This window comes from Paroedura picta, chromosome 7, assembly GCF_049243985.1.
Source record: "Paroedura picta isolate Pp20150507F chromosome 7, Ppicta_v3.0, whole genome shotgun sequence".
Lineage (NCBI taxonomy): Eukaryota > Metazoa > Chordata > Lepidosauria > Squamata > Gekkonidae > Paroedura > Paroedura picta.
In genome coordinates, this window is record NC_135375.1 from 67,821,100 (window position 1) to 67,830,436 (window position 9,337).

The 9,337-nt window shown below is 40.4% G+C and overlaps 1 long non-coding RNA gene across 2 annotated transcripts in view; it reads left to right on the top strand.

Moving 5' to 3' along the window:
- LOC143841051 (uncharacterized) overlaps positions 1-8,437 on the top strand; it is a 56,150-nt gene extending 47,713 nt beyond the window's left edge. For both annotated transcript variants that reach the window (XR_013232537.1, XR_013232536.1), the window contains 2 exons: positions 593-663; positions 8,336-8,437. This is a non-coding gene — a long non-coding RNA (uncharacterized LOC143841051). The remainder of the gene's footprint in view (positions 1-592; positions 664-8,335) is intronic.
- The last annotated feature ends 900 nt before the right edge of the window (positions 8,438-9,337 follow it).

Genomic DNA, 9,337 nt, shown 5'->3' on the forward strand with positions numbered 1-9,337 from the left:
CTCTATATGATCTCTGGAGACAGTTGGATCTAAAGTCTGCTGTTTAGATCTAACAGCAGCATACAACACTGTCAGTCATCAGTCTAGCTGACAAGGGGATCAAAGATGCCACCCTCAAATGATGCAATCTCCCAGGGGCAGAGGCTGATGCCAGGTGAAAGATCCTCAAAGCAGCATGTCCTGCTATGTGGGATTCTGCAAGGAGCTCTTCTCTCTTCAGTGTTTTTCAACATCTATATGTGTTCCATGCTCAACTGGTCCAGAGTTTCAGATTGTGATGTCATCAATAAGCTAATGACATGCGGCTATATCTGTTGATGGATGGCCATTTTTCTGATTCCCCCATATTTCTTGATCTGATGTCTGGAGGCCATGGTGGATTGGCTCAAGCAAAATTGGCTTAAGTTAAATCCAGCTAAGATGAAAGCCCTGCAACTGGGTCAGTTATGAGATGGTGCAATTCCTGGCTCTTGACAGGTTACAATTAAAACCTTTTGTGAATGTAAAAAGTCTGGAGGTAATCCTGGATGTTTCTTTATCTATGCAGGCCCATTTCTCCAATGTCGCTCACGAGGCATTTTGTTTTTACCAGGTGCAGTTATGAGCACCCTGTCTGTTGGCATCTGATTTAGCCACTATGATCCATGCAATGGTCACCTACAGGTAAGACTACTGTAACTCACTTTACACAGAGCTGCCCTTCAGGTTGCTCTAGAAACTTCAACTGTTTGAAAAATTTGGCAGCATGGGTCCTTACTGGGACCCAATAGAGAGCATAAATTCAACCTGAGCTATCCCATATAGCTACCCCAGCTATATTAGCTCCAGATTGAAGACTGGATCAAGTTCTAGGTTTTGGTTCTAACTTTAAAAGCCCTAAATTGTCTGGGACCATCATATCTGCAAGATTGCCTCTCCCACCATGTCCCCCAATGAACATTTTTACTTCTAAAAATTGTATTTTTAAGAAATTTTAATATTGAAAATATTTAAATTCTAAATCTGTTAAATTAAATTGTACATTGCCACCTGCGCTGACCCTATAAGGAAGGGCATATTATAAATGTAACTATAAATAGATAAATCTTTCATATTAGTTAACTGACAAGTTTTGCCACTGTGTCCAAAAACATGTTAATTGTTAATTTAGTCTGTTGGAGTTTTCCTGAATTCTCCTCATTCTTTGAAAGTGGACAGTCCCAGTTTGTGCCATAATTTTCTACCTTCCTGGATGAATTTGTAGTCCACTACCTTCTGAGGTGACTAGAGCTCTACTTCATACACACATATCTTAGGAAATGCATCCCTGGTTTACCTTTACAATGAGGCAGGGTACTCCCTCTCTTTCTTAAAAGGATTCTCCTGCCAATTTGGCTTAATTTGGGAATAAACACTTGACTACCATAATTCTCTCTACCAAATTACTGTTCTAGTTGACCAGAGATTGTATGAATTGGCTGTCAGTAGAAAATTCTGTTCTCTCACAAGTTTCTCTTCAAAGGAATTTGTCAACTAAGGATCTGTCAGACTTCTCTTTCTGATACATGATTTCCTAACACATGATCTCAGTACATAGCCAGGAATGTTCACTCACATTCAGCTGCTGCTGGCCAATCACAGGGCTGAGAGCAGCCTAGTGGGGATTTTAACCCCTCACTGACTGTTGTTGTTACAGCACTCAGAACCTCATTTTCAAGATGCTGTCCATCCGACCAACATTCAGAGAAATGGCAACATAAGCAAGGCCTGGTCTGGGCCCTACTTGGCCATAACCAGCAACCAATCACACAAGTGAAAAGAGAAACTAAAGCAAAGGCTTTTACCTTAGGGATCATGTTAAAATAACTATATCTTGCAAAATGGGAATGTCAGCCAATTTATGACTGTTCATGATGTAATACTGTTCATTATTCTATCTAAATAAATAATGGGGTCCAGGAAGAACAGCTGTTGCAACTAACAAGAAAATGGCCATTGTAAAGTGACAGAGCATCTGTTTTGCATGCAGTGGTCTCAGGTTCAATCCATGGCATCTCACATGAAAAAGATTCAGAAGTAATTGATATGAAATACCTCTACCTGAGTCCCTGGACAGCTATTGCCTGTCAAAGCAGCCATTGCAGGCCTCGATAGACCAGCCCCTTGACAGCCTCTGGTTGCTGGCAAGTTTTAGAGCTTCTTCCACATGACAACCTCTGCATCCCAAGGCTGTCCAGGCTTGAGTTTTGGGCAGATTTGCCTCAAGATGAGGGAAATCAACAAAACGGGTTTTGCCACTTGTTTTCTCACTTCACATCAGGGAGCAACCAGGGGCATGCCTGTGTGGAGAGAGAAATGCATGGCAGTCCCTGCAGCGTTTTGCCTGCCCTTGCATCTGCCCTCCCCTCTGTTTCCTGCTCCAAGATTTTTTTTTTTAAATGGCACAGTCCACATTGCTGCAGGACCACATAGCTACCTTGCATACATTAAAATAAAATTTTCTCTAAAGTACCCATGGTCATTTTGGGATCAGGCAGGCAAAACACAGTCCTGTTTGTGTTTTCTGGCAGAGGTGAATGAACGGGGAAAGGAGTGGGCCTGGTGAAGCAGCCCTCTCCCAATCAGCTAGGCTTCCATGCTCTTTGTTCTTAAGCTTACTGTTTACACACAATCACTCTTTGGGGTCCAGTTACCATTTCCAGCCCCTCACAACTCGATCCAAACATAAAGTCCAAAACACCTTGAATCCCCAAGGGGGGGGGGGGGGGTAATGCTTTCTTGTTTTGGCATTTCTCCATAGCAATGTGGAAGTGTTGATTTTAATTAAAATGCATTTACATTGTGGCATTACTGTATAGCAACATGGAAGTGCACTTAAAAAAAAATCCAGGGCTCGGGGGGAATAGAATTTTAAATCCTCAAGACAACCACTGTACTTTGGTTGGTGGCTTGCTGTGATTGACAAGCTGAAGAGTGAAGGGGGGGTTTCAACCTGTTTCCCCTTGTCACTTCTATGGGAGGCAAAAAGCTGCAGTGAGGTGGAGAGAAAATGTGGGCAGGGTCTCCTGTAAGGAGGCTTCCAAATACTCAGCTTGAAAATGCGTGGCTTACAACCGTGTGTTTGCAAGCAGGAGGCAGCACAAATTTTGTCCCTCTGTGTGGAATTGGTCTCAGTGTAAACCATCTCCATGTATCCAAATATCCAAAGGTGAGTGAGTGACAACTGCTACTCCTAGAGGTAGCCACTGCTTATTTGCCAGAGTAGATGAAGAGGAAATAGTGGTGACTATGAGCAGCAACAGCCCCTATAGGCCTCTTGCCTTCTCCCTTTAGGGGGAAAAGGCAGAAAGTAAACAAAGTAGGTACATAAATAACTAAATCACAAGGCAAACACTGTAAATAAACCTTTTCAAAAGAGAGAGGTCACATGTTCTTTGGTCAGTAAGCAAGTGAGGCACAGCCCAAAGATATGCAGGATATGTGAACCTGCCCAGAGTCATCTGGCAGAATTTGTCCTGTTGCACTGCCTTCCTTTGTTGAAAGAGAATGTCTCACCTTGCCTAGCTTTGTGTGTCTCCTGCCTAAAAATGGCAAAAACTATATTGACTAAACAACAATAGTGCAAATACCAATTTGATAAACAAATATGCTTTTTTTCCCATTTTATCTTTGTGTATGTTCCCCTTTGATATTTATTTTATTTTGAATTCCTGAATCACCTGAGAGATAGCATCCTATTAGTTCCCACAAGCACAAACAGGAGCTGAAACACTTATAAAAATTGCAAAGGAGGAGTTCAGCATTGTGATGTTGGCTACAAAACAGAGGAGCCTTTGGTGGGTAACCTAACAGAAGCCAAGCTCATTTTACTCATTGGAATGATAGCTACATCTTTTCACTAGATAATCTTTTATATTTCCTGACCATTAATTTAATTATTGGTCTCTGAGTTTGGGATTCTTTACATTTTACAGTTTACATGCTCATTTCATAGAACAAAGTTTGAATCCATTGGTACCTTTAAGATCAACAAAGTTTAATTCTGGGATACAAGCTTTTGTGTGCATGCACATTTCTTCTGAATTTAGGAAATCTAAACCCAGAATTAAACTTTTTGGTCTTAAAAGTGCCACCGTATTAATACTTTGTTCTGCTGCTTCAGACCAACACAGTTACCCACCTGTATATATGTTCATTTTATGTTTAAGTAGAGATGACATAAGAAATGTAATACAGGAAGAAAAATGACACATCACTAGCTAATAGGGGAAAAAACTGTTCTAAAACCATTCAGAGAACTTTAAGAAGCCATATTCATAAATATGTGTGTAATTTTTAAAATGACATTTACTCTAATTTTACCTGCAGGCAAAGTGATAATTAGATTATGTAGCTGTGAATGTGATGACAAAGAGGGAAAGCAATGTATCTTCACATTAACCACTTTTTGCTAATTGGAGCCTGACCCATAATATTCTAAAATCCAAATATATCTAGCAGAGAATTTTTGTCTCTCTGCCATAATTGTAGAACTGGGGGAAATTATATTCAGGACAGAGAAAAGAAATTACTTGTTTATTAACTTGAGGGTTTCACTATAACAGGATGTGGTGCTGGTCACTAATTTACAACCTTGAAACGAACTTATAGGTCGTTCAGTCCAACACAGGAAATCCACAACTACATAATTCCTGAGGAAATTTATTCTGGATACAACTATAAGTGTTTATTATGGGAATGTTGTTCTGGGAACTCCTAGGCAATTTCCACACAGAGTACTCTGGGTCCTGCCCACAATTGCAGGATAGTAAATGGTGCTATTTCTCTCCTCGACACTCTGCCACTGCATCTCATCTTTTCCCCTAGCAGGGGAAAAGGCACAAGAAAGAGCAATGTGCTATTTAACTCACTGCTCCTCATCCTGTCAATCAATGGGGGCAACCAATCGGAGGCTTGTCTCCAAAGTACCCCAAACACAATTTAAACAAAAAAAAATGAAACCAACGCATGGTGATGCGTACTCCTTGAAATGCATACGTTTTGCCACAGAAGATAGAGCACCCCAAAAAGAGAGAAAGAAATCCAAACCCAGCCAGCCTCTCATGTGTCAAACACCGCATCCCTTCTGCTCCCCCAGTCTGCTCATCTGCTGCTCAGAAAATGGCATAAACGCTTATCAAAATTAGCTGACCAAAGAGAAAGATCTAGCCGATCCCTGCTACATGTTTCCACATGCAGGGAGTTATGTATATCAATACAGTTTGGGGTTTTTTTTCCAGTACCTTGGATTCCTGCTCTCTTTCTCACTGAGCAATTCTGAAGGGATGGTGCCATCCGAGCCACTGCCACCGCCTCCCCCCCCTAAACACACAGGCTTTGTGGGGAAGCACCATCTGCTAGCAAGTTTGTGCATGTGCATACATGTGCCCATCTGGGACAGGCAGTGGAAGCAGCTTGGGGGGGGGGGGGACAGGAGAAGAAGAGATGGGGTGTGACACAAGAGGAGGGAGGGAAGGAGGCAATTGGGCAGCGAGATGAAGGAAATGGAGGAGAGGTGAAGGCGGGTACAAGGGTGGGACACAGCTGTTCAGACTATAGCACATTTTCCTCTCCTTACTGTCTTTTCCCTGGTTGCTTACTAGTTGCTCACAGGTAGCTTGTGTATTTTAGGGTGGTAAATCCACTTTCCTGGATTTACTGCATCGTGATTTTAAATTGTGAAATTGCAAGCCGCCTACTCAGGATGTTGGCAACATCATGTGGAGGGGGCTGAATATGCCACCAACATTCAGAGGCTGTCCAGCTACATTTTGCACGTGCAGAAATGGCCCTATTTTCTTATTTGCTAAGTGAATGTATTTTGTTTCTACTATTAATAACTAATTCAAGTATAATATTGACTTGTGCCTTTTAAAAACAATGTGTCTGTTCAAAGTGTTATTTAAATAAGTATTTCAGACCAGTCCTGAACGTTTCTTATTCAGATCCAAGGAAGACTTGTTTGACCTTACTCATGTAAAGTATGCCCCATATTATCAGTGCATTGCACATGATGTTTCTGGAAATCATGTAGACATTTGCATATGTTACAATACTAGATTTGCATAGACTGGTACTTCTTCTACATCCTTTATGGCTTATCTTGTCATCCACTTGTAATTCCATTTGTCTGCTACTGATTTACCTTATTCCAAAGAAATCTGTTATAGGATGTCTCTGCTTTTCATCTCCCGCAGGGGATCACAAAATCCTGGCATATTTCCACTGGGTTTGGTTTGCTTTCCAAATTTTACACAAATTTTAGCAGATCCTCACAGCCTACTGAAAGGCACTCCCATCCAGTATTAGCTTCCTATGTTTGACAGCACTGATTCTAAGAATGATTTGGTCTCTTTGCAGACTTGACCATAGCTATATCTCTGGTTCAGCTACTTCAGTCAATCAAATTCCTTTGCTTCACTGCTTTGTCATCTGGAAGTTAACACCTTTCAAAAGTGTCACTTCTTTTTAGAATGCAATACTCTTCCAAACTTTTCATCACTGTATCACAATTTTACTGTTCTGTTTTGTATAGCTCCAAACTATTGTATACAGTTAGAAGTACCTGTCCTACAATAGTCAAAACAACTACTTTCTGTTTTTGTAACTCCTTTGGAGCTTCTGTTTTTGTAGCTCCACTGCCAGCATGTAGAAACTGAAGATTTGCTTACCTTTTTTTTTTCAGCATTCAGCTCCACTGCTGGATAGCACCCACTCTTCATATATTTTGAAGTGCTGCCTATTGGCTGTTATGTAATAAAATCTAGAGGTGCAGTTTGGTAGAAATAAGCTGGCTTGGTTGACATATTGCATTATTGATATCGGACTACCTATTTTGGATTGTATGGATTCATTGTTGTCTGAGTTGCTTTTGCCCTGCCAGACCACTGCAGATGGACAAGTACCATTTACACAAAAGGAAAGTTACCTTGTCTATAAAATGATCCCCTCTAAAGAAAAGTTATAGAAGATATGTAACTGTCACTCGTATGCAACTCCTATTTTTCTCCTCAGCATTCTTGGAGTGGGATCTTCCTTCCAGGTAAATAAAGCATATTTTTTTAAACTTTAGCAGATGGGAAAACTTGATCCCATCCTGATCCAAACCTTAATCCAACTGAATTTTGCATCCTGATCCAATCTATACGAGCCAACTAAATTCACCTCCGGATTTCAGATCTGAGAAATTCCAGTGCCTAGATCAGACATTTGGAATAACATTTCCTTTATAAGAGCAAATTGATTTTGGCATCCCCAGTTTCAACAGTAAACTGAAAAGCGAGAGGGAGTGGTTAAAAATAAAGAATCCAGAGACTGCCAGAGTCTTTGCGTCAGCATGTGTCTGGCACACTGAGGTCCCATCCCAGTCAGCGACAGCCTGAATTCCAGCCTGATCTTTGCGTATCAAATGATCATCGTAATGATTCCTCTTGCCACTTTGCAATCGGCAGCAATGCACATCTTGCCTCTGCAGCCGCACTGAAATTAGCCCCTATCTCAGCTGTCCCTCTCTAAATGTTTCCCCGTTATCTCCCACTTGTCTTGATAGCTAATACAGTTCCTACAGCTGCTGTATCATATTAGGTCAGAGTGATGAAAACGAATGCCATTTTCCTGATGGCTTATGCAGAATTGTTGTAATTTGAATCAAGTCTCCCTAGCTTTTTTTCTTTCACTGTCTCCATCTCTCTCTCTCTCTCTCTCTCTCTCTCTCTCTCTCTCTCATCCCCCGCCCCACATAGAATATATATTGGGGCACTGGCGGCCAGCCATTCTAACTGCATATTAGAAATGGTAGCGTTTTCTTCTATCTGATTCTATAAAATGAGTTCACCAGAAGGTGCAGACCCAGCATATTTGTGGTTTTTCCTATAAATTACTTTAACACTGTGTCCAATCATATATATAATTTCAGATTTTCAATTTCAACTCCAGTGCTGTGTCAGCACAGACTCTACTGATATGTCTAATGTATTTAGCTTAAAATGAAACGGATGGCATTTCATTACCAGGAAGATAATATTTTTGAATATGTTTGCTGCATGGCAGGATCCATCATTATTCTGCCATTTTATGTTCAGAGAGTGTAATAGCTTTTTAATGCCTTGATGTATTTTATTTATATGTGTAATATTTTTCTAATACCACAGGGTTGTTTAACTCATTGGATGCATTATAAACTCTTAATTGAATGCTTTTAAACAGTATCAAGAAAGGAAAAGGCGGAACAAATTGCCAATATATTATTTGAAATGAAGTAATGACTAGCAAGGGCCACACACATGCAATCCTTCCATTCTCCTGTTTCTCCTCCTAGCCCCTTCCAAGGCTCAAAATCCTTTGAAGAGAACTAGAGAGACACACAGAGAAAGAAAATCCCAAGGTCCCTTGAGATGTTTGAAGCTGACAGCATGAAGGTAAGTAACACAGGAAATGTTGAATGTGCCCAGCTGTGAATGACAGAAGCCTTCTCATTGGCTAAAGCTTCTGACAGGACTGAAATCCCCAGCACCAGGTTTTTGCAGCCCTTTGACCAAAGTGATGGAATTTTAAAATGATGTGGTACTCCTCTTTCAAAAATAGAAATCCCCAGCATGCTATTCCTAATTTGCATTGCTATCACAGGTATTGGTATTCCAAATTAACAGCTGAGAATTAGATGCTGCAATGCCACAGAAATCTACCAGGTTCTATTTCCCATATGCATATTGTTGTCTAGTGGTGCAGACAATTATCTCAAACCTTCATTATGTGCAATCCTATTCAATTTACTATCTATCAGGGAAAAAATCATAATCAGCAGCTAGATGTGCAAACTGTTGCATGAGCTAGAGAGCGCAAAGGTGGAATAGTGTCTGAATATGCATGAGAATATGCATCCATGTGTACATGTCTTTCAGTATAGCATTACTTTCATATGGATGCTCATTTCAATAAGCATTTCAATGCATATTCCTATATACAAGCAAGCATAAAGAACTGCATGAAACTTGAACTGTATCAAAACATATGCAGTGCAGTAAAATAACATACATGTACCAGCCCACCTCTATAATACATGTAAAACTTCCTGGAGATATCCAATAGTAATGGAGAGGGAAACGAAGCAAAAATATTCATGAAAATAAAGGGTAGTACTTGGAATTCCCTAATTAAAGGGTGCAATGGCTATTAGTAGCAAGTAGTGAGTTTTTACTAGATTTTTACTGCTTTGTTCTTGCAGTATTTTCTCATGTATTCTGTGTACTTATAATAAAAGCTTCACTCTAGAAGTCCTCTAAGAGAACTCTTTACCCATCTGTTTCTCGTGGCATTCTTT